Source organism: Anas platyrhynchos, chromosome 4 (assembly GCF_047663525.1).
Source record: "Anas platyrhynchos isolate ZD024472 breed Pekin duck chromosome 4, IASCAAS_PekinDuck_T2T, whole genome shotgun sequence".
In the NCBI taxonomy this organism is placed as follows: Eukaryota; Metazoa; Chordata; class Aves; order Anseriformes; family Anatidae; genus Anas; species Anas platyrhynchos.
This window is the reverse complement of record NC_092590.1, coordinates 15,133,364-15,158,995: the sequence shown is the minus strand read 5'-3', so window position 1 is coordinate 15,158,995 and position 25,632 is coordinate 15,133,364. Positions and strand designations below refer to the sequence as shown.

Genomic DNA, 25,632 nt, shown 5'->3' with positions numbered 1-25,632 from the left:
TTCAACTTACCAGATGAATCCAAGATATCACAGTCATGTATGCACATTTGAGAAAGGCAAATCCCAAATTCTGGAAAAGCCTAACATAGCAGATCAGTCCTGAAGCAGAGTAGAGATTCTGCTTTAACTCTCCGCCAGAAGTGCTGAAATTTCACCTGATTACTGCAAACTGCAGAAGCAATCCGAATGGCACACACTGACAGTGCTTTTCACAATGCTCCTATGCCAAGGAACAAGGTAAGGGAGCTCTCTCTGTTCCTCCCCTCCAACATGTCAGCTAACACAGAAACCAACTGGAACTGAAACAACCTGGACAAAGCAGCTTTTGCTTTATCATGCTACCGTGTGTTTTCCACAGTGAGGACGACTCCCTAAAAATTAATGTCACACGTTAAATAAAGCCATCAGTATCCAACACTACACCAAAAAAAAAAAAAACGGTGAGAAATTGATGAAAAGATTTTTAATCAAACTGAAAAACTAGATAGGATAAACAATTTGCATGCAATATAGAATCACAATTGCACGCATAAATCCCCAGGGTACTGATAAACAGTGAAAACACCAGCTAATGGCACCCTGCCTTAGAGACCTGTGACAGAAGGACCTAGGACAGATCAACGTGCAACTGGCCACAGCCTGCATAAAGATGATTTGTGAATACTACAGAGTCACAGAACGGTTGAGATTGGAAGGGACTTTTGGAGGTCTTCTGGTCAACCTCTGTTACTTCTCATTTGCTTAGGGTTAATGTTTGTAGTGTGTTTCCTTAGCAAGATTTTGGTAGCAGGGGGCTGCAGGGGTGGCCTCTGTGAGAAGACTCCCAAAACTGCTCCACATTAGAGAAGGGCCAGTTTCAGCTGGCTCCAAAGGGACCTGCTGCTGGCCAGAGCTGAGCCAAAAAGTGATGTTGTGTCTTTGTGAGAACATATTTAAGACAGAGAAAAAAACTGCTGCACAACAACAGCTGGAAGAATAAGGAGTGAGCACCAGCCCTGCAGCCCCTACGTGGGTGTAGCAGGAAGGCAGGAGGTGCTCCAGGTATGCAGCAGCAGTTCCCCTGCAGCCTGTGGAGAGGCCCCTGGTGGAGCAGGCTGTCCCCCTGCAGCCCATGGGTCCCACATGGAGCAGATCTCCACGCTGCAGCCCCCCCATGGGTGGAGGAGCCCTCCTCTTTAAGGAGGGGGAGTGAGAGAGCAGCTATGGTGCAGTTCAGCTGCCCAGCAGGGTAAAACCAGCACAGCATTGCAACTCCTTGTAGGTTTTATCTGCAAATGCTGAAGATAATTATTTTAAGAGTTTGTTTTCAAATGTTGCAGTATCTTCAGGGAATTAGATGAGAACTCTCCTGAGTGTTCTGGAAATTGTTGGTCTAATTAGTCAGTAAATCTTGTCTTTTCCTGGATCTTTTTTTCTCTTGAAATCATGTTGAGCTTTGCAGGAAAACCTGTTCCTCATCATTGGCAGGAAAAAGGTAGTTTTGTCTCAAGAGTTCTCCTGCTTTTGTCCGTGCCCACAACTGCAAGATGGTAGATGAATGTTTCCCTCTTGAAGAGCTAGCAGGTCAGGGGGAAAAATAATTTCTGGCTGATGTACATTATGTGCATTGTCATTCCTTACCATACGTGGCCTTACCTTACCACTCTGTCTTTGCTTTTTCTCTCCTTGCTAGGGTTAGGAGCAGTATCTTGTAGGTGAGAAAAAAGGGAAGGAAAGGACAGGTATGACTTTGCTGAGCCCCTGCTACTTAACTGCTGGCCAGGCATCCCTCCCTAAAACCTGGAAGCACCGTATGTCCGAGGGTGGTTCAGGTTGTCAGATGACACCACTGATACTTAGAGGGGAATTTTATCGTGCAGCACCATCTGTGCATTCAGGGATGCTGAGTACTTCCATACCTAAGCACAGTCTTCTATTTGGGCCAAAATGGCAAATGGAAGAACTGCATCAACAAAAACAAAGACAAACTGCCTTTACGCTGCTTGATGACTCCTACACAGTCCCCTGCCAGGGCTGAGAACTATCGGTATGACTGTTACACAGAGGAAGGGAAAACAAAACCTGCTAGTACTCACTCCCTTTGAATATTTCCTTGCCTTGCTTGTGTCCTTTACCCAAATGCAGAAACATTTCAAGTGCAGTAAAGCCTCTTATGCTAGAAGCATATGCTAGAACTCTTGCAATGGCACGATTTTATGTTTGAACACGGGCTGCGATCCAATGACAATGACCTCTCTCTGGCAGTTTCCATTGCCGAAACCTGTGAAGATAGACACAGTTCTTTTATAACCTGTCTTTGCCCTGCTTTGCTGAGATATACTCAGAGGATGGGAAAAAAAATGGAAATTTCTCAGTTACTACATAAGCAAGAGACCTAAGCTGGTGGTGGTGAAGATATTATTTCTTCTTGATGGCGCATGCTCTCTGTAAGGAGTAATAATGCTGAGTTAGCCCTTACTAAAAAAATACACTAGGCCACAACAGAGAAAACCCGTGTTAACTCTTGCATGGATTTTTTTATATATTTTTTTTATATATAGACTTCTCAAATGCGATGGATGGTGGCTTAGCAACTTCATCCACCAGTTCCTTCAGGACCTGTGGATGTATTTCATCATGTCCTGTGGACTTGTGCACCTTCAGGTTAGATGGTCTTAAACCTGATCTTCTCCTCCAGTGGATGGTTCTTCATTCTCCTAGTCCACCGTTTGGATTTTGCAACTTGATTGGTATGGCCAGAGCACTTGCTAGTGAATACTGAGGGGAAAAAAAGTCACAGAGTACCTTCTCCATGTCCGTTGTAGCCAGGTCTCCTCTTTCACACGTTGGGGGAGAACAGGTACTTTTATCTTCCTTTGTTGTCCTACATACTTACAGAAAACTTCCGTTATTTTTTTTTTAATATCTTAAGCCAAGTTTGAGTTCCTTGGCCTTCCTGATCCCCTCCCTGCAGTCGTGGGCCATGTCCCTATAACCTTCTCAGGAGGAATACCCCGTCTCCACTGCCTGTGCATTTTGGTTTTGTGCCTTGGTTTGCCTGAGAGGTCTCGACTTAGCCAAGCTGGTCTTCTGCTTCCCCTGCCCAACTTCTTGCGTGTCAGGATTAAGAGCTCTTGTGCCCTAAGAAAAACATTTTTTAAGTGTCTCCCAGCTCTCATTTGCTTCTTTGTCTCTGAGGGCAGTTTCCCAACCGATCCCATATCCTAGGTCCTATTCTGCAAACACTATTCCGGTCCCTCCAGAAGAGTTTGCACCCACCAGCTGCAGCGCTCCAGTTGGTGATCCATCCCACCCGGTTTCTGCACTGGCAATCAGCTCATGGTTTTGCAGCTGGACGGCAATTACAGGTTTCTCCTGTTTGTGTTGCTTCCTCCTCTCTCCTCCAAACTGTACCTGGCTGTTCCTTATTTTCCAACCGTCTTTTGGCTCTAATTAGGAAATAAAAGCATGTTAACACAGGGAAAATATTTATTGTGGAGAATATGCATATTTTTTTAAATATTTGAAATGAACTGTTGGCACGTTACTTTCCTGTTCGGTATGACAAAATTGTTCTCCGTATAAACTCTGTTATTTCTGTCTCGACTTTCTTTTGGTAAGAATTTACTTGCTGTACTTTGCTGAAGAATAACATAAAAGTAAGTTGACTTCTTTTTTTTTCTTCTCCTTTTAATGATACCTGTGCTTTTGGTAATGAAGATAATGTTGTACTGTAATTTTCTTTAGCTTCCCAGATACAGATGAGTTCATTGCTGTGTGAGAGACTGGTTTGCCTTGTTTCCTCTATTCACAAAGAATTACGTCTTTCTAGAATGTGACTAGGTTGCCCCTGAAATTTTTCTCTGGAGAGTTGAAGATGCACAAGTGGGTTTGGTGGTGACTGCAGAGATGCACGAGAGAGACCAGGCTGAGGAGTCTCTGACAGAAGCAGCTGGCACAGAGGCAGCAGAGTGATCATGGTCATCGGTTTGTTGGGGGTTGTGCTGATTCACTTGCTGCTTATCCTCGGCGATGCTGCCAGCAGAGGTGGCACAGCTCCTCTCACTTGTCTTTTTCCTGCCTTCTGCTTGCTACTCTGTGGGCTAGAGATGCTGGAAGTGCTTTGTGTTTTTCTCTGGGAGGTACAGAAATGATTTAACTAGGACTGAATTCCCTCCAGAGTAAATGACACAGGACAAGTGTGGCAACAGAAGTGCATTTGTAGGAGGTGGCAGCTTTTGTTTTCTCAAGCTTGTCATATACGTTTAGGTATGAGGTTACAGAGGAATGACTGCATTGTTCAGACATTTAAAATTAATAAAAACACAGGTTGGCACATACGTGCCACATGTCTTGTATTAATGTACTAGGAAAAAAATACCGTTAAAGCTGTGCAAATTGTTGGTACAAAATTCATAATGTTTTCTGTATATGAGCACATAGATTTCTTTTTTGTTGTTGTTAAGATAAATGCTCATGTTTTGAATCAATCTATAGATTTTCAGGTGCCGTACCCCCAGGTAGCTGGCATGTTTTATTTACCATGGGAAAATCAGAGTTTGCAAAATGTAGTCTGCTCATGTTGACTGCAGAGTTCTCCTCAGAGAATGACTGGATGGTGAAGCATATATTTTTGGAGCTTGCTTTCATACAACATAGTTTTGCTGAGGTTATGTATTTTTCTTGCTAGTTTTCTCTCATGGTTTGTGTCAATAGTAAACAGGCATTTATATGATTTTTCTTTAAAGACTCTTAGGGGGGAATCAAATAATTTCCCTGTTTGAGGTTGTTTAGAAGGACGGGGGAGAGAGCTAGCTCTTGAACAGGATGCACTATGAAAACAGCTTATTTCTTCTGCTGCGTTCTCTTCAAGCACTGCTCCCACACGGCTCCATCCCATAGGGTCCATTCCCCTGGAGCAAACTGCCACAGGCAGCAGCTCCCCCCAGACCCCTGCTCCTGCATGGGCTCCTCTCCACGGGCTGCAGCTCCGGCCCGGGGCCTGCTCCTGCGGGGGCTCTCCATGGGCCGCAGCCTCCTCCAGGCCACATCCACCTGCTCCACCGGGGGCTCCTCCACCCATGGGGGTGCTGCAGCGTGGAGATCTGCTCCATGTGGGACCCATGGGCTGCAGGGGGACAGCCTGCTCCACCAGGGGCCTCTCCACAGGCCGCAGGGGAACTGCTGCTGCCTGCTTGCAGCACCTCCTGCCCTCCCGCTGCACTCACTTCGGGGCTGCAGGGCTGCTTCTCGATCCTCACTCTTTCAGCAGCTGTTGCTCAGCAGTTTTCTCCCTTTTTTCCCTTCTGGGCCGACCATCCCCATCCTACCACTGTCACCCACTAAACCCTTTCCCCAAGCACCACGTCCAACCTCTCCTTGAACACCCCCAGGGACGGTGACTCCACCACCTCCCTGGGCAACCTGTCCCAGTGCCTGACTGCTCTTTCTGAGAGGAAATGTCTCCTCATTTCTAAGGACAAGGGACTAACATTAAAGCCCATAGGAAATAGTATATCACTGAGAAAATAACATCTTGCTGGGGCTGTTTTGAGCCATAGTATTTCAAATGCATAGCTACTATGAAAAACTAAGTTTCTCTACCACTTCAAAACAGACACACAATTTTTTGGGTGGTTCAGCTAACCAGCAGTCTCTCAGCACCAGATTACCTGTTCAATTTCAGCACAGACTTGTCTTTAGCAGGTGCAATTTATCCTTCAGGCAAAGGAAAGCTGAAATCCTGACTCCTTGCATTCATTTCTGCAATAGCCTGGCCACGGGAGGAAGTCCTTCCCAAAAGAGGTCAACTCAAAATGGCCATGCTTCGAAACGAGGCCGCTCCTGCCTGCTCTGTGGAACAGCAGATGTCAAACCAAGACGCCACGGCAGCCTATACAGTGCCTTACATCTGGGACAAAACACTACAGATCCTAAAATTAGCAAGAGGAGTTGGGAGCAGAATGCACGCCAATCTGCATATGACTTTGGGCATGTCATTGACTGCAGAAGAAAGTAATATTTAACTGGAGGAGTGATGGTGCTTAATCCTCTAAGCAGCGTCTGTTAGAGTAGTAATTACTGTTATTACTACAATGAAGTAGCAGGAGTAATATGGCCATCAAGAAATGGCTTTTATAAAAATATTATTATAGGCTGGAATTTATTAAAAAAGAATAGATTGGAACAGAATGGGCTCTCGGCTATTCACTGGGGAGGTCTCAAGACTCTGCCTCCCTTCTCTCCTGCTGGCAGGAACTGAAATAAAGCAAAGTGTGTGTTTGACAGAGTCCAGCTCTCTGCATAAATCCATCCAAAAGCTTTTCAGAAGCAAATAGCCTGATTTCCCCAGATTTAATGCCATCCTGTGTTTGGACTTTGTTACTTACTCCCTCTCCCACATTACTGTACCACCAGCAAAAGCAGACTGTCCATAGAAATTGGGGAATTTGGCACCGAATCAGCCATTTGTCATGGAAGCAGCTGTTTCAGGGCTGATGGTGGCAGACACGAGGATCCAAGAGGCATTCAAAAGTACTGATACGCATCGTAGGTTTTTACTGCTCTCTTTACAACACTCATATTGACAAGCTTCCCTATCTACAGTCAGAGTAGGCACATCCACAGAACAGCTGGCAGCCTCGGCAGCCACTTGTGTCATCTGGCTTGGCTTACGTAAAACACACAAGCACAGAAAGAGGAGATGATTTTGTTGAAGACAGCAGTCAGTTAAAAGCTGCTAGTGATGCTAGAACACCCCGAGTCCGCTCCTTGTGTAAGGGCAGAGCTGCTTCCCTGCCCAAATTGAAAACAAAATAAACTGAATTCTGAATGTCTGCCAAAACATTCTTGCAATTGCGCAAAATAAAGTTCAAACAAATAGTAAGAACATTGTATTCTTAAAAGAGAAGAGAAAAGAAACTTGCAGAGCACAGAAGGAGGTGAACCATGATGCTCTAATACCAATAAATATCCAAATGAGCTCAAAGGCTGTAAATGTTACTGAAACAGCAGAAAATACAGAAGGTTTAATTTCAAAACAGAAGGGAATGCCCTCAAAAGAGTAAATGCTCACTTTTTAAGTGACCAAAGGAAAATACAGATCTTTAGAACGGAAATTGGCTATTCAAAAACCTCCACCCTTATAGAATAGGTCACTATTTCAAAATACATTAGGAGGAAAACCTTTCAAAATGTATGCTTGAAAATGCTACAGCTTCAGCCTTGTCCTCTCACTGCAGTGCAGTACTGGGTTTTATGTAACTTCTATTCAAAGAACAGATACCTGGCAAAAAGAAACAGCACCCATGAGCAACAACCTCCTGGCCGTATCTTTTAAAAGCATTTACAAATGCTTTTAAATGGTCCTTAAATATTGAGGCACTTTGTTACCAGTTCCTCTTCCCCCCACCATCCAGAAAGCCTTGAAGCACTGCTTGTACTCAGAGTAAAATCCCATGCTTGTTTTTCCCCAACACCTGAAAAAACAACGCTGCTCTCTCTGGAGTATGGCAGCTTTCTCCAAAGAAGGAAGTCATCAAACATCAGTTGTCTTTTTCAGCTTCCCTTGGCTCATTCAACTACTCTAGATTGGCACCTCATAATGTTAATTCTGCTTCTGAAAGATGCTTCATCTGTGATGTACTGCAGACATTTCATTGCTAAAGACAACTGACTTCCTTTTAAGAAAGGGGAGATTGATTCAAGCGACTTTAGATGCACACGTTTGACCTCAACATCAAGTGCAGGTTGAAAACAATTCTCAAGGAAAGATGACAGACACGTTAGGTGACAACATCAGAAAGGTAAATTACCCCCAAACCAATCCTTGATGCAGTTACTGATGGTTAAAAGAAGGAAAGCACAACATCCATGGAGATACATGGGGAAGTCTTAGTTCAGATGGCGATCAGTACAGGTGTTGTAGGAACAGTAAAGAGCCTGAAGGGGAAATAAAACAAGTTGTCCTTGAAAGGCAAACCACGAGGCTCAAAGGAGGGAATCAACTTACTCTGGGCTTCAACGATTTATTCCTAACACCTTCAGTTCAGTGGGATAAACTTCAGTGGGATAAACAGTGATCTGTCATTACCTTAGCCACAGTAGTGCCTATAGTGCCAAAGCTACCACTACATTGTTCATTTTTCCTCCAACAGTGCAGCGTTTCCTTCAACCACAGCATTGCCCAGGCAGCTTCAATTCTGACATTTCTACGCATTTTCATGCCTTTCTGTTCAGCTTTCAGATATTTCACGACCCCCATCCCCATATGCACTTCCCTAAGATTTTGAGTTTGGTTTAATTAAGCCAAAGGTACGTGCAAACAAGCAAATTGTGAATCGTGTCCTTTCTAACTAGCAGTTCACACAATTTGCAGAGTGCAGGTGTAACAAGAACCAGCAGTCTTGGGTAAGTGTTACTAAATCCTATGATTGACCAAATGTTATTTGCAACAACTGGTGTGCTTCTTGATGACTGGAGAAACCAAGAAACAGCAAGAATTTCTCAGATAAAGTAAAATATTTTAAGGGCAAAGCCGCTAGCTGATGTGAGGGAAGAAATGCAAGGCAAATGCAACTAAAACTCCGAGCCTACACAGAACATGAAACAGTAATTTCAAGTTAATTGCTTCCTTTATTTCGATTGAATGCAATTCTTTAAAAATCATCCTAGTTAATTCTTTTATTGCTCCAAGCACTTCACTAAAGATTGCTTAACTCTGGATACCGTGTTTACAATGAGCTACTGCTTGTGTTGAATCGGTCTTTAACAACTCACAGCCGGGTTGAAGCATTCCAATGTCAACCGCTTTCAAAATTTTGTTAAATACTATTTACATTTATACTATTTAGACTTAAAGCTTGTGGGTATGTGCTTGTATGGTGTCCTCAATCTACCACCATTCCCCTGCCCGGTAGCATATTCTGGTGCATGAGCAGGATGCTTCCTTAAGGTAGCATGCTGGAACAAATGCTTCCTACAGCAATGAAGTAGCCAATTTTCAGCAGTAAAGCAGTAATAGAACCAACAGAAGCAATTTGAAGGTTCTGCAAATGGAAATTTTCCAGAAATGTCCAATTTAGTCCAACTGGGGTGGACTACCGTAGGGACAGCTGAAAGCACACCTCTGAATGCAGCGTGAACATGTGCCAGATTTGAGGAGTCTGCTCTGACAACTCTAATACCAAAACAACTCGACAAAAATACATGGTTTCAGACACTGAGAAAACAGCTTGTTCTTACCCTGTCCTCACTACATCTTTTCCACTGCACCTTGGGAAAAAAAGAAAATTGAAAAAAATCCCCCTGCAGCAGAATGTAATCTGGGAATTTTAGTGGGAGCTAAAGCTAACAGCGTCAGAGCTGCAGCAATCAGGAGTTTTGCTTTAGTTTCTTCAAAAAACCATTAGTGCACCTCAACAATCTTTTCATGTTTTTCAGAGCTCCTTACCTTGCAATCAGCAGAAGAAAATTGCATTGTACAAACCTCCCCTCCGCCCCAAATGCAGATTTCTTCTTACTGCTTGATTTTGCAGCGATCTAACGTTAATTTGTGTACCCAGACTGCCATTAAGAACAGGGCAATCCCTTCAGAAACAAAAGGTACAATCAGAGTGTCCATCAACGAGAAACCATTGGGCAGCATTTCATTTTGGAATGCCACAGTTTCTTTCCCTCCATCTCCCTAGCAGAGTACTTACCACCCCAGCAATCACAGACCCTGCAGCAGCGCTCAGACCTCGTCAGGGCAAGCTGAAGACACTGTACCAACCCTACAGAACACAACTCTGAATACTCAATTATCTTTCAAAGGTCATGGTGACCCGGAGAGGCTCCTGTCAAGTAGAGAAAGCAATTACCAACTCCCCCTTCAAAAAAGAAAGAAAGAAGACCCAGGGAACTGCAGACCAGTGACCCTCACTCCCGTCCTGTGGAAAGGTATTTAGCAAATAACTCTGGAAGCAATTTCTAGACACGTGAAGGACGAGAAGGTGATCAGGAGTTGTCAGCATGGAGTTACGAGAATCTTGCCTGAGGCAACCGATAACCTTTTACAATAAGATGATTGGCTTTATGGATGACAGGACAGCATCGCGTACTGTTTATCTTGACTTCAGTAAGGCTTCTGACCCTGTCTCCCACAACATCCTCACAAATTGATTAAGTACAGGCTAGACAAGTGGATAGTGAGATGGACTGAAAATTGGATAAAATGCTAGACTCAAAGAGCTGCGATCAGCATCTTGAAACCCACAGGCATGTCAGTCACTACTGGATTACCCTGGGAGTCAGTATTAGGAACCATACTATTTAATATCTTCATTTATGACCTAGGCAATAGGGCAGAGGGCAAGTTTGTAGATGATACAAAACCATGAGGAATGGTTGATAAACCACGTGGTTATGCCATCATTTAGATCCTGGATCTGGAAAAGAATCCTTTTTCAGCAGTCTTGATCGTACCTGAACTTCAGAGGAAAACTTGCTTCAGCAGTCAGGATGCTACGTGGTACTCTGCTAACTGCAGGAACTGTTCCCATTTCAACTACAAATACTGTCTCCTGCAATGGGATTCTCTTCTTGCACCAGAAGCAGCCACATCTGCTTGCTTTCTCCACATGTTATAATGGAAAATGATCTGTGGAAGGCAAGTTCCAATTTTTGGAAGCACCTTGTCTGGAAACGCGGTGCGCCAAGTAGAAATGCAAAAGGGAATAAGAAGTAATGTAGGGAACAGCCTGCCGTTTCTAAGAAACTTAAGTCTGTTAAAAAAAATAAATATAAAAGGCACCGTGAGGAGAACGCAGACGTGGTGACATGAGCTTTGCTACTTACACAGAGCCAACCACCTCTGCATTCTAAGGTATGAGCTCTGCTATTATGAACAAATGCTGGCAAGTTTAATTACTATGGGTGTAACCTTTTAGTAACTACTGACAAAGGAGAGCTTCGTAGAAACTTGTTCAAAATATTGAATTAATAAAATGTAGTAGATGATGACTGACTTCAGGTTTTAATGAGGAAATACGCTGATTTGTTCAGGTGGACCATTACACCTCTGGGTTAACTAAATCCCAATGGCATTTTATTTTTACTTCTAAAGACTTCATCTAGACTTAATACAAATTAGTTGTGCTACATTCTGGAAAGCTTAGGATATCTCTTTTCATACACCCAAGTTATCCTAAATCTCTCAGCCACAGCTGGTTTGCCTTTTGACACAGAATTTTTTTTATTTTTTTTCCTCTCCCAAAGGAATAAGCCTGGGAATACGAAAACACTTCCCCAGTGAACTGCTAAAAAGAGGTAGTTAAAAACAGCCTAATCATTTGCTTGATTGTTGGTTGGTTTGTTTTATCTTAAAAAATACCAGAACCCACCAGAACCCACCTTTCTTTTCCCCTGAGATAGCTTGCTTTCCACTGCTAATCTACGCCCTACAACTAACTGCCAGTGATCAACCCTCAAAGACCAACCCTAGCTGACCTTATCACAGCACTTCCAGTGCAGCAAATCCTCCCCCAAGTTAATTAAAAGGACTAACACATACAACAACGAAAAGAACATGAGTCATATAGGCCCTAATAAGATCTTAAAATTAGGAAAGTGCTTTTATTACCCAACATAGCAGGATCTGTGGAGTCTGGAGCAGAGCAGCAGAGAACTAAGCTTATTATCTGTAAAAAGGAAAGCCAAATCTTACGGTATTTCAGATGAATATGTTATCAGCACAGAGCCTGCTTCTATCAAGAAAAGGAAATGATTAGACTATGTTGATCACAGAGGATATAGCCTCTTTTGTCTAAATTTTGGGTCTGTAAGCACTTCCAGGGAAAACTAAAACGACAGCAGCATCTACACATTATATCTGCACATCTAAAGACAAGGCTCTAAGTCACCACTGAAAGCTCTTGTTCTATTTGAACAAAAATACAGCTAGCCCTGTGGGGCAAGAATAAAAAAGCATCACAGAAAACAAAGGTTTCTGATACAAAGATAATCAACAGCAAAATGAACATGTATTCATATGTCATGGCTTACTGATTTTTTTTTAAATTCTAGTTCTCTAAGAGTTGCAACATAATTGAGTATGATTTAATCAATGCATTTCCAAAGTACCAAATGTGTTGCTTAATTTTTTTTAAATCTTGCCAGATGCATGAAAATTTTCCATTAATAATGTGGTAACAATTTAAAATTCTGTTCCCTGGTGTAAGACCAACAGCAGATTAACTATTATATTAAAATTAGAAACTGCTCAACATGTCACACCAAGGAAAGCACTTAATTATATCGTTCTTTTAAGCATAGGAGCAGTCCCATCGCACTACAAGAAAGAATTATGTATTTGTACCACATTAGGTACAAATCACATAGTAAGCCTTAATTTCAAAACAAACAAACAAACAAAAAAAACAATCCCTAAAGCACACTGAAAACAAGCAGGTCTATGAAACCTCGGAAGGATGAATCTGTATTGCCAGAGCTTCTTCTTCGTGTATGAAAGAAGTAATGATAAAGAAAGACCCTAGCTAACGCATTTTCAAAGACATGGGTGATTTCTTACCTCACAATGAAAGCATACCTTTTAAAATTACCTGCCAAATGAACACTCAGCCTAAGTCTTAACAAAAAGTTAATATTGGCTGTATTATGGATTGAACTTTCATGGCAGTTTGAATTTATAATTTGTACATGGCTCCTCATCAATCTAATTTCAGGGAAAATCATAGTTCTGTACGTGTCTCAACACAGTAAATGCATAAGAGCTTGATAGCAGCCCTAATACACAGTATCCTTTTCCTCCCCTACCCTCAGAAGAGCAGTTGAGAACAGACGAAAACAAGCAGCAATCAGCCTCACCAGCTGGGCTTCGGGTGAACAGAGAACATGGGAAGAAAGAGTCTACCACCCAGAGGAACCAACTGTAGCCATGAAATCAGAAGAAAAAAGCCGTCAAACTATGGAAAAAAAAAAAAGGCAATATAAACATAAAACAAGTTATGTGTTTAAAGCATATTTTATAAAATCTGGGAAAAGGTTTTTATCTCCTCACAAGATGCAGACGACAGCCACTGCCCTCAGAAGTTACCTGCAGCACCCCACGAGACCTTCATTGTAATGACCCCAGCTTTGTTCCAAGAGAGGGCTAACTCTGTAGCAGTGCTCCCATAAACAACCTTGAACTGCCTAAATGAACCCCCATTCAACCCCAGATCTTTCCTGAATCACAACTGGAGTGCTCAGCATCTGGCAGGACAGAGCCCTAAGGACATACGCAAGGAGAAATTAGGAATTTCAATTTATATGCTAATACTTGCTCTTACAGGAAAAATTGAAGTATAACAAGTGATTTCTCATTGCACAGAAACAGCCTTGATTGTTATTTAATGATCACAATGGATAGCAAGAAAGCATGAAATGAAGCTAATAAATCTGTTGAGCCTGAAATGTTCCACAAATACAAGTAGTCAAAGTTTTCCAAGACTACTAGAAGCCTCATTTGCACATCCGACTCCTAAGAGGTCTGCAATCCAGTAGCCCTTACCAGCTACTCCAGAAGGACACAAACATCTCTCCAACTCAAATATACATCTTACTTCATCTTAAAGCTTTAAATATTCTGCAAATTTCTTTATTTTCTTGACTCAGGGACGTTGAACTGTATCAAAATACATCGAACTTTCTCCACTCAGTGGAAAGCACTAAAACTATTCTACAGAGTAATACAACACATCAATTTGGGAGCTTTTTAATATCTTTAAATTAAGTTTGGAAAGTATGCTCTAATTTTTTTCAAGAAAACGCAGCTTAATTATCATAGTTTAAAAGAGAACATTAGGAAGAACTTCATGGAAAGGGTTGTGAGGTACCACATGGCAAATGCAAAATAAACTGAAATGCCTAGTAACTTCAGAGTTCTTCAGTAAGGTGCTTAAGTTCTACCTAGACTAGCTAAAATACATCATTTTCTATGAAATTCAAGCTTGTGCATCAGGTATTCATCAGATCAGCCTGCTTTCAAGTGATAAATTAAGAAATAAGGCAAACATTACATGAGTCGTTTTTCTCCTTTCTTTTTTCAGCCTTCTGGGAGGATAAAAGGATGGCCTTTTTAAATGAAAAACTAAAATCACACACACAAAAAAACTGATATCAAAGTTGTGTTTTTTTTTTTCCTCCCTGGAAAAGGCAAAACAAACACAAGCTCATGAGACTAAAACCTGGAACTTCTGAATCTTGGTTAATCATAGTAAATACTTTTGGTATTTGTGATAGTTTAAATGAATTTTCCTTACTCAATCCATTTTTTAAGGAAATTATTGTTCCATTACAATATATTCAGTAAATCCACTACTCCCAGCTGCGTGACTTGACAGGAGGCTTTCAATTACACCTTATATTGCTGAGCAATTTAATTGTATTGCATCCAGTGTGAATAGTATTGCAAAGTTGACTTTTAAGATGTTCTTACTACAGTGTTTTAATACACCTAATTAGTCACCACTGAAATGGCTACTGGATTAGTTTACTTCAGTAAACTAGAACAGTAAAACGTTCATTCACTGAGAAGCATCAATTCTGAAAGTCACCTCTTAAACTAACAGAAAAAAATGCTTCTGACAAACCTTGGCTACGTAATAAATATGCTGTTGTTACTTTGTTGTTACAAAGAACTGGTTTCCATTGCAATTCTACCAAGTTTGAAACCTTCAGGCTGAAATTCTAATTGCACCTCTCAATCTAAATTTTAAAATTACACAAGAATTGCACCACATCTACAGGACAAAGAATGCTTGTGCTGTCCACACAACTCATACACGTTTTGTATTTTAACAATATGCAGAACTTCCTTAAAGCCCTTTGAAAAGAAACGTTAACATCTGGATATCTCAGAATAGGAACCTTAAAAAAGGATAGAACATTTGGGTCATCCAAAGTTAGAAGAAACGCCTACCGTGGTCAACTTGAAAAATCCAATCTCATTTGTCTAAACTGTACGTTGCTGAAAACTGCAGCTTGGATTTGACAGGTCAGGGGAAAGGGAGAAGACAGCCAGACAAATTATGGTCAGGATTGAAGAAGAATTTTGAGCAAAGTCTGAAAAATGTGCTAATACTTGCTGGGGTCTATTTACAGCAAAATGTGTTCCCCTCCGATGTCTGGAGGACTTCTTGTGCACATTAAATTGAACTTGCACATAAATGTACTCTGCTAGGATCATACCACGCTTTCCTGACTACAAGATCCCTGACTCACTCACTCTGCAAAGGATGGCCAGCGTTCAGTATATGAATGAGGAAATGTGCAACAAACTAAATCTTACCGCTGGACACCTGCCTTATTTATTCTATAAACAGGAAAGCACATAAGAACTGGTGGAAGCAGCAAATGCTTCAGCATAGTCCAGTTCAGTTTATGATCCAGCACCCCATGGTGAAATGGGCTACCTGAGACAGATGTGTACAGACTGTGCTTCAAACCCTGCCCGGAGAATGGCAGCATCAGCAAAAGGCCAGGAGCACTGAAGTTTCAAAGAGCTGCAGATAAACCTGAAGAAGCCTGTCACAGCCGTAAGTAGAAACTGTCTGATCTAAGGCAGAATTCTCAATCATATTGTTAAAAATGGATTTCCTACTACGTGAGAGCAACTGCAGTCTTAAATCCTAGGTTAATGAAGCCACGGTGACTTGAGTTGGCACAATAGTTTGCAGAGAGAAGAGTCACACAAGCAGTAGGTGAAGACATTTTAAAATAAATTTGAACAGAAGTTATTTTAGACATTTAAAGCCTCATAAGAAAACAATGGAATCAAAAAGCAATTTTCTCTCTCCTTTGCACTGAAAACACTAGAACTTTTACATAAAAAAAACGTAACTCAGGAGCCCAATTCCCTTTAAATGTCAGGAGTATTAACTACCTTTTGAAAGTCTTCTCCTTGAATTTAAATCATTTCTACCATACTTACAGTAAAATTAAAAGGAAAAAATATTCTAAGCAAGCCAGGTGCCCCACCATGAACAGGAACTGGAGCACAGCCCCATGCCCTATGAGCCAGGCAGCCAGAGCACTTCACAGCTGGCAAGAATAAGCACACTGGTCAGAACAAAAACTGTACAAAAAGAGCCCAGCACAGCCTCAGTGCTGAGCAGCAATGTGACCAGACCAAGAGCTTTTGTAAGGACCTACTTTCATCTCTTTCACTTTCACAGAACTGGAAGAAACACATTCGTCTAGGTTGTCCATCTCCCTACCAACCAGAACAATCTATGGATTTATTTTTAGTGGAATTATTAAATTAGCTATCTATTCATAGCAAATCTTCCTTAAATGTATATTTCTGAGTTTGACAAAGCTTCTTACCAGGAGACCTCAGCTGACTACAGGCTTGGAAGTAGGACATCAGAACAATGCTTCTTACGGAGATTATTCTAACAGGACCTTTCCAGGCACAGCCAGCCTACATGGGTTAATTGCTTTAAAAGAGAAAGGAATTATTTTAATGGATTTAAGTTTGCATTCTCCTCCAAATTCAAACAACTCTCGTGAAAGTGGAATATGGAAAGCTAAAAAGTGACTGGCATAGAAGAGGGAGGTTGGACAGTTACAACTAAGCGGTCTGAAACATAACTGTATCTATACAGTATGAAATCATTTTAGTATCTCGCCACTTATTCAACACTTGTAAAGGAGTTATTTTGCTAGCTCAAAAAAAGAAGAACGAAGTCATACCAAAAACTGGGAACAAGTAGGTGAGGAGAAAGAGAGAAGAAAGGGATAAAGAGTCAGGAGGCTAGCTGGACAGAGGAGCTGAAGAGATCACACAGATCACAAAATTTATAAGGCAACCAGGATTAGAAGAAGATTCAGAAAAGAAACAACAGGCCTAGTGAGAGGCATAGTAAAGGAGGAAGATCCCAAGTACAAGACGCACATGTTCACAGGAAGTGGGGACCAAGACAAGAAGCTTAAGGAGAACAACTATGGGTCCTGGAACTGGTACCAGGGGTTGGTTAGGATATGATAAAGACTGAAGAGCTAGATAAAGACTACTCCAAGAACCAGCCACGTAAGCAGATACCACTAAGTTTAGGAAGAACCGCTGCTGCCATGTTCTACCTTTTCTACCAGCACCTGCTTGGCTGGAAGGCAGCTAAACAACACACGATCCACTTCAAAGTTAGATGCTTTAAAGCAGGATGAAATGAATCTTTAAATCTGTTGAGAAGAGATGAACTAGAACAGCAAACAGTTTGTTCTTCAGTGCATCAGAATGAAACTTCAGATCACAAAGAAATATTGGTCAGCGATGCTGACACAAAATTACCTAGGAACCTTCGCAGCACAATCAAAAAGAAAACCCTAAATCCAAAGAAAATATTTAGCTGCTTTAACCATATATTCAAGATTTTTTCCCCCCATCTTGCACCATTCGCTCTTGCTTTCAACTTCTGCAGCAAATGAAACAGAAGCCATATGGACAACATTTTGCTTCTCCATGCAGTCCTGATTCCTCCCCAGAGCACAGCCATCCTTATCCTTCCTGCAGAATGAGGCATCGGGGAACAGTAAGCAGTCCTGTAAGCAAAATCTGTGTCTTAATAAGTGTATAAAAGGTAAAATTAGATCGTCTGCCTCTCCCACTTCCTAGTCAGAATATTTTCCTTACAGAACATTAGCATTCTTTCAGATTCACCCGTCCAGCCTAGAAAAAAACGGTCTAAATGTTATACACATTCAGACTCCACGACTGCAGTTGTGAGTGCTCAGCACTTTCAAAGTTTTAATGTGGCTCTGCTTTCAGAGAAAAAGTAGAAATACATGACTGCTATTGAAGTTACAGCATGAAAAACAAAAGCGGTGGGAGCATCTGTTTGTAGGAATAATACAGTTAGCTCAAAAAACCCACTGTGATAGTTCCATGATTGCTCAAAGCAATCAAAGACAACACAAAAAAAATCCATCAAAAGAGTTGGAACTACAGGATGGTTATCCTGTTTATGAGCAGAACTAGACAATTTAGAAGTCCTACCATACAACTTCCTTCACCAATTCATGTTTTAACACTGTACTCTGGCATATTATCCCATACAGTACGTTATACAGTGTAAGACGGTCACTTTGAGACAACAATCCTAAGAGTTATCAATTGGACAATGGGAAAGTGTAGTAGACAACAAAGCAGTATGTGGTTTGAGGATTGCTGGAAGGCACTACTAACAAGCAGAAATGCACAACATTGACGGTGCTAAAAAAACAACAAACATCTGACTCAAAAGGAACAAAAAGGAACCTAGACTGAACAAACAAAATTATCTGATCAATATTTACTGAAATTTCTTTCTTCTCCTCTAACGTGCAAGATTGGTCATTGCTCAAGGCAAAACAAAACAAAACAAGACAATGCTCTGATACGCTACAGACAGAAACGCTCTTTATACATTTCTGCAATTATCTTCCCTAGGGTATGGAAAATACATTTGGGGCTCTTTATTTACAAGTTTTAGAGATTTTATTTGTTATTCTGTCCATCTGAGTAACAACAAATTTTAGGAAGGAAAGCTTCTTTTGAGGTTGATATTGTTTAAGATTTGCTATGTACAGTGGACCACATAAATTTGCATACATCAGATTTCTGAAAGCTTTCAAAGCATCCAAAGTCTGTGCAGACTGCAGGGCTAAGAGTCAGGTAACTGAAAGACTGCACTCAGGCGCTTCATAAAAGCTGTGAAAGGATAATTTGCTTATTTGACAAGGGAAGAGTTTAACTCCATGTGAAGCACTTCTTAAAATAATCCAAATTAAGGGAAAAAAGAAAGCTGAAAGAGTAAAAAGTCTGGAAAAGGGAATGGTGTAAATCAAAACCATGCTTTTCAGAGAAGTATAAAATCTTGAATCCTGCAATGCATCTTATTGGACCACCTACACAACACACTCTACAAACTTTCAACTCATCTAAATTAAGGATACAGACAATAAAAGTTGCCTGACCCAGTCGGACAGCCACGCTCCAAGGAAGTCATTTCAAGACAAACAACTAGATTTAAACAGAAGGTGAAGATGACAGTGCTCACCTCTAACACGGGAAACAAGGAGACAGAAGGGAGTTCTAGAATAATGATAGGTTCTAAGTACTATAAAAGTGATCATGCAGAGATACACTAGAAAGAAAGCCAAGCACATTAGGGCATGGAAACAGAAAATGTAGGCAGCAGAACATATGCAGCGGCTCACATAAATCCTTGCACAAATTCCTTCAATAAGAAATTCAATAAATTAGTTATTAAATGGGGAGCAAGTAGCTTTCAAGAACCAGACACTTGAAAGCATGATTAAAATTGGGAGTACCGTGTTTGCTTTATGATTAACACCAATTCCAATTTGCTTTATCTACCACATTGAAGGAAACATTTAAATTATTCAACTACCAGATCAAGAAAAAAAAAGAAAAAAAAATTAGAAGAAACAGCAAGCTGACCATGAGCCAGCAGTGTGCCTTGATGGCCAGGAGGGCCAACCATACCCTGGCGTGCATCAAGCATGGCACTGCCAGTCAGTCGAGGGAAGGGACGCTCTCAGACACATGGTTTGATTTTTTTGGGTGGTCCTTTGGGGATCCATGAATCGGGCTCGATGATCCTTGTGGGTCCCTTCCAACTCGGGATATTCTATGATTCTATGAATTAAATCTATGGAAGTAAATTGTATGTTATACCAGAACACAATGCTCAAATCTAGATATATTAGCTTGATAGAATAATGTAGTGCTGGGAAGTGTTAAGAGAATCACTGATATTGTTACTGACACAAGTGAAACCCGATCTCCACTAAACTAAAACTTTACATGTAGACAGTAAAGAAAAAGGACAGCTCTTCTTGAAGAGGAAAAAACACAAGTGCACAAAGTACTGCATGGCATCTAGAACAGAAAGATAAGCATTCATTCCTCTCTTCTCAAGGTGAAAGCAAAGAAACGTAAAACGAAATTGAGTTGTGGCCACGTCAGAACTGAGAAAGGCAGCTATTTTCCTCCTGACCTCCTCAAAGACCTGTGTATTTCTCTCAAAGGGGAAAGTGGGAACTAAGCCATATGCTGAATGAGATTATTTCAATTTTGACTATCTTGTTATATTTGTAAAAAATAAAATTAAAAAAAAAAATCTCTAAGAACAGGAGAGTACACATTGATTCACAGATTTATATACCCATGCAGTTAGAACTTTTAAATGAGGGCTGCTTGAATAGCAGCCTTCAGGCTAGGTCTATGTTACAAGTCCATTTTCCTTCAGTCATTCCAAAGACTGGATAAACAATGTCCCCTGCATTCCTGAAGGGAAGCTAATAGTTCTCATAAATCTCCAGAAAGTAGATGTAAAGTATCACCAAGGACTCCAAACATAAAAGCATCATATGGCACCTGTACCAGCGAACTTGAGCAGATGGCATCTTTCATTCCAAGGTTGTCCTGGTAAAAGTGAAGACAGCAGACCTGCCTGAAGGCTACACGTATAATCAAAAAGATACACTCAAAGCCTTTTCCAGTACTTGTGTAATACCTCTTGCTTTTAAGATGTATGCCAACAGCTTATCTAAAAGTAAGGTGAAAGTTTTCTGCAGGGCAAGGATATTCATTCCTCAGCTGATGGGTTTCTTGTGCTTTTCTCTAAGTCTGTGAATCCTGGTCACTGTCAGAAAGGATGATGATCCAGACAAATGGAGAGCCCAAATTATGCTAGCAGTTTCTGCCCTTCTTACCTTAACAAACATTTCTCTTTCTGTAAGTGCTGCTTATGATGTTTTTAAAGACAGAAGCTCCACGTTGTCTAAATGATTTGATTGCAGAGTACACTACAAAAGAACTAGATCAACAAAAGCAAAGGTGGAGGAGGTTTGCAGGTGAGAAAATACTTTCATGAAACCAAAAGGAAGTGCTAGTGGCTATCCAATCCAGGACGCTTTCAGAATCATGAGAACAAGGAAATATCACCAACCCAGAAGGAAGGAATTTGGGATTCAACAGTCAAACAGTAAAAATTAAACTAACCCAAGCTAAAATGCTCTCTTCTCAACCTGGTAATTCTAAAACGGGTTAGGTGTGCCTATTGCCCATTTTCCATTCTAAAAATTATCAGTAAACTTTTGTAGTGAAATACCAGATTTTTCCCTTCCTGGCAGGCAAATCATATGTAAGTGGCAGCTCACTTCAAAAATCTGTGCGACCATACTTTAATGAAGGGACTACGCTCCCCATTTAAATTTGAAAGTTGACAAATAGATGAAAACATGAATCCTCATTAGCACTTTGATAACCTTAGCCCAGCTGTACTTTAACTCATCAAGCGGTCCTTCACATCCAAAAGACGTAAGTGAAGAAAGCTCAACAGGACCTAAGTAATTTGTTTATAAAAGACATTTCCATAGCAAGTAGGATGATCAGAGTCTTAACTTCAGAAATTTATTATTTTTACAAACAAGACATTATCTCCTCCCCCCAGAAATTCTTTCTTTAATCTGGAGTGACAGCAGTTTCCAAACTTCCTTCATTTTGACCTCTTTCAAGGATTTAATGCTTGAAGCCAGTAAAAAGCAGCCTTGCAAAAGAGTGATGTGGAACAGTCTGTGGTGTAAATGCCTGAAGTAACTAGGAAAATAAAACTAACATTCACACTTTTAAGGAAAAGGTACAGCTTTGAAGAGGCTTTCAGGGTAGGGCATAACTGCATTACCTGAGCGTTCCCTAGGCTCCCAACCTTAGATGCTATCGCGCTGGGGAAACTTGGTGTGCTAGCTCTAAGGAACACCACGGAGCATAGAGTGGAGTGGAGACACCACGGCTAGGCTCTGTAATCAGGTGGGGCCTCGATTGTTCTTGTGCACAAAGCTGCACTTTTTGCCACCCTAAGCCAAAGACCTGTCATGTTTTCACAAATGCTGTACCCTAGTGTACTTTTTGCTCATTATAATATCATTATAATACCAAAACACACCTCCATCCCAAAAGCTACCCGCCTCCAAGGTGCGACCACCCCTCACTGAGCATGCGCTCTGAATTTCTCGGAGCCTATTACTTTAAACGGAAACGGGAAAACTTTACACCAATCATAACTAAGATATGCTTGACTAGAGCCACTCAAGCTCCACCTAAAAGATAGAAAATAATATAAATTGCCCCAAGAGAGAGGGGATGTTAGGGAAGATACCATCGTCAGGGGAGATACCATCCCGAGGACATACAACATCCTTAGGACCTCCTGACTCCTGGGATCAGTCGACGGGCTGAGCCTCTCTTCCCCCCCCATTGGGACGCCTTTGGGTGAGATCTGAATATTTGCTTATAAATCTCTATAGAGTCTTTGATTCTTTTAACGCGTTTATTTCTAGGCTGCACACCTAGAACCCACACCTAGAACCCACACCTAGAACCCACACCTAGAACCCACACCTAGAACCCACACCTAGAACCCACACCTAGAACCCACACCTAGAACCCACACCTAGAACACCTATAACACCTGTGTATTTCATGCATACTAGCTTGCTTTTGCAGACAGTCACTATCACCGGCAATCCAAAAGAACCTGATTATCTGTTGCTGTAATAAACCATACTTGATTGCATTGTGATAGCTCTCATTAATGCAACTAGGGTGAGGGTGGTTATCCGTGATAGTTCAGTGTTCTGAATCTAACCACACCCCCAGACGGTTAATGCATTTTTGGTGAATGTCCGAACGGACCCCCAGTTTTGGTGAATGTCCGACTGGTTCAGCACTCTGAATCCAACCGGGCCCGTAACGGTTAATCAGCTACATCCCTTTAACGCGACACAGTCTAGAATACATTATCCAACCTTAGCTCCTGCTAACAGCTTTGGAAACTGCTCGAGTACCAAGAAAAACCATCCACAGAGAAAAAGCATTTCCAAATAGCAGAAAATAAACAGAAGTGACAAAAAGCATAATTGTGTGAAATTTAAAAATAAATCATTCACATTAACCATATTGTTGGTTCTTCATATACTGTACAGGAAAGACAAAGGGATGTGAATATTTAAAAGGGCAATGAGCAGATCGAGAGAATAATGAAGAGTAACATGACCTGCACTGCAACAGCTCCCAAACGCTCTGTTCTGGCTGGGAGTCCCATGGTGCTATGTACAGAGTCCCCACCTCAGAAAGCACACATCCCAAACACATTTAAATTAACAAAAAATAATTAGGATATTAATCTGATGCAACACATCTGTTTATCAGATGGGATATATTTTTGGAGACTTTGGTCTAGAGAAAAAGATTATGATAATCCTTTTCTGACAACCTAATTGAAGAACAGTATAGGATACTATGAAAGGAGACAAAAAATCATTGCCCTCTCAGTCATGAAGTGCTTGGCTCACACAAATGGTGTTTACCCTGCAGAAGGGGAAAAAGACGGCTTTCCCATTTCAGCAGTAAAATGCAGGTTCTCCATTTCTGTAAGTTTATTTTTATTTTTTTTAACTTTCTTTTATTAGCAGCTGGAATGTGTCGTCTGATTTGCATAAAATTCACTGCAGTTTAGAAAGAAATTTTCTAAGTTCATTTCCATCAAAATATTAGCCTTTCATTTGCATTGCATAACATTTATAAAACACGTGTTTTAGAAGAGAACATTATAAGAAAATTGCTGGAAATCATCCCAGAAACCACTGCATTACATACCCTTTCTGTAATTCAGGAGAAAAAGATCCTATACATTATTCTAGACTGGGAGACAGAAAAGAACAAATCATTGTGGATTCAGCATTTGCTGCCAGAACACCTAGAAATGTTTTTTATGCAGAGGGAGCATCCTTTCTAAAACCCATGCAGAATCCTTTGTCAAATTGAAAAGACTGCATCAGTTATCAACAAGGTTTCTGTTCGCTTTTTTCTGGACTGTAAGTCAAAAAGAGAATACCAACACAGACCATTTGCAAAATGATTAACATCTATGCGTGATCTTGGTCCAAAAAATAGTGATGAAAGGAACTCTGCCCTCCAACAATCAATAGAGCAGCAGTGTGGAAAAAAAAAAAAACTTTATTATTGTCACAGACCCTGATAGAAAAATGCACCAAAAATAACGTCATGAAAACAGCAGTGCCATATATGCTGCTTAAAGACACAGTAACTATTACAGATTGTACTTTCAGGAGTACTTCACTTTTAAAAGCCCTAAAAATCCCCGCTTTCAACACTAAATACCGAAAATTAAGTTAATATATCCCACTCGTTCTCAATCCAGTAATACCTTTAAAGTCTACATGCGCCTAATTAAAAAGCATTGCTGTAGCTAAAGATTATCACAATCCAGATGTAGCCTAAGAAATCCCTTAAGCCTCCTTCTTTCAAAGAGATGAGGGCAGACCTGAAGATGATAGCATATGGAAAAGGAATGAGAAAGTAGCGGCCTAACAGAGATACTAGAAAGCAGGGCAGCATCCAGAACAACTAAACTGGAAAAAAGCTTCAATTTAAATGGCATCCAGCATGCCATTTAAGCTTTTTCAGTATATTGTGAGGCATGCAGCAGCTTAAGCCAGATTCAAGCCCTGTTTACACAGCTTGGAGCTCGGGTGCGCAGCACAGAGAGCCCAGCGTAGCCCAGAGCCACCTTGAGGACAAAGCTGATAAAACTGAAAATTGATTTTTCTTGCTAGGGAGAATAAAACACACCCCAAAATTACCTCCTCTTATTAACAATAAAACACCTAAGTAGCATAAGTGTTGCTGTGTACATGCTTTTTATATTTTGTGTGTTAACATCCACTCATTTCAGGGGCTTAGACAGTGAATGCTCTTGCATGGGGCATTTGGGATGAGGCCGGGGCAAAGCGCTTGCTGCATTGGAGCAGACATTCCCAGAGGGCTGCTTCTCAGCCACCTCACTGGTTTGCGATGACACATTGCCCTCTCCTTGGCCTAAAGCACATGGTGCTGATCCAGAGCCATGAAAAGTCAATGGGGAAGGCACACAACGTCGTCAACACAGCATCATCACAGACCTTAAGTCTTTTGCTATGCCCTGGATTTATCTTTGAGCAGTCTGAACAGCATATCCGAGCCAGGCCTCTCCATAACGTACATATTCCAAGTTCCCACAACTGAATGTCCCTTAACACCTTTTACCTTTGGTTACTTTGGCTCCCTTGTGCCCTTTCCATCCTCAACATCTGTATAACAGCGAAAATTATCAGCCAAAAATTGTATTAACCTGCTCAGCATGCCTACCGTTAGTGTTAACACTGGAGAAACGTGCTTAAATTTGACACTGAGTAATTAAACTGAATCGTATGTGTTTAAAAAGCATTGTTCTAAATGTACTCTCAAATCACTGCGGAGATGTAGGTAATTACGTATAGCAGTCAATGCACTGGAAAGAGAAGAGGAGGAAGTGTTCTTGACAAAGTAAAAGGAGCTGGTGAGCATTGATCATCATCTGAAGAAAGAACATGGGTGCTGTAAAGCACGTAACCTGGAAGTTATGCTGTCAATAAAAAGAGAAAATAGGGGAAATAAAGACAAGAAAAGGGAAACAGCTATTTCTTTAAATGAAGCTCAGCTGCTGAATTCCTTTCTATAAATCTACTTGTATTTGTTTTTAAATCCAAGTTTAATCTGTTCTAAACAGT

General features: G+C 41.0%; 1 protein-coding gene across 2 annotated transcripts in view; it reads right to left on the bottom strand.

Moving 5' to 3' along the window:
• TNKS (tankyrase) overlaps positions 1-25,632 on the bottom strand; it is a 100,886-nt gene that overhangs the window by 57,191 nt on the left and 18,063 nt on the right. The gene's annotated exons all lie outside the window — the stretch shown is intronic.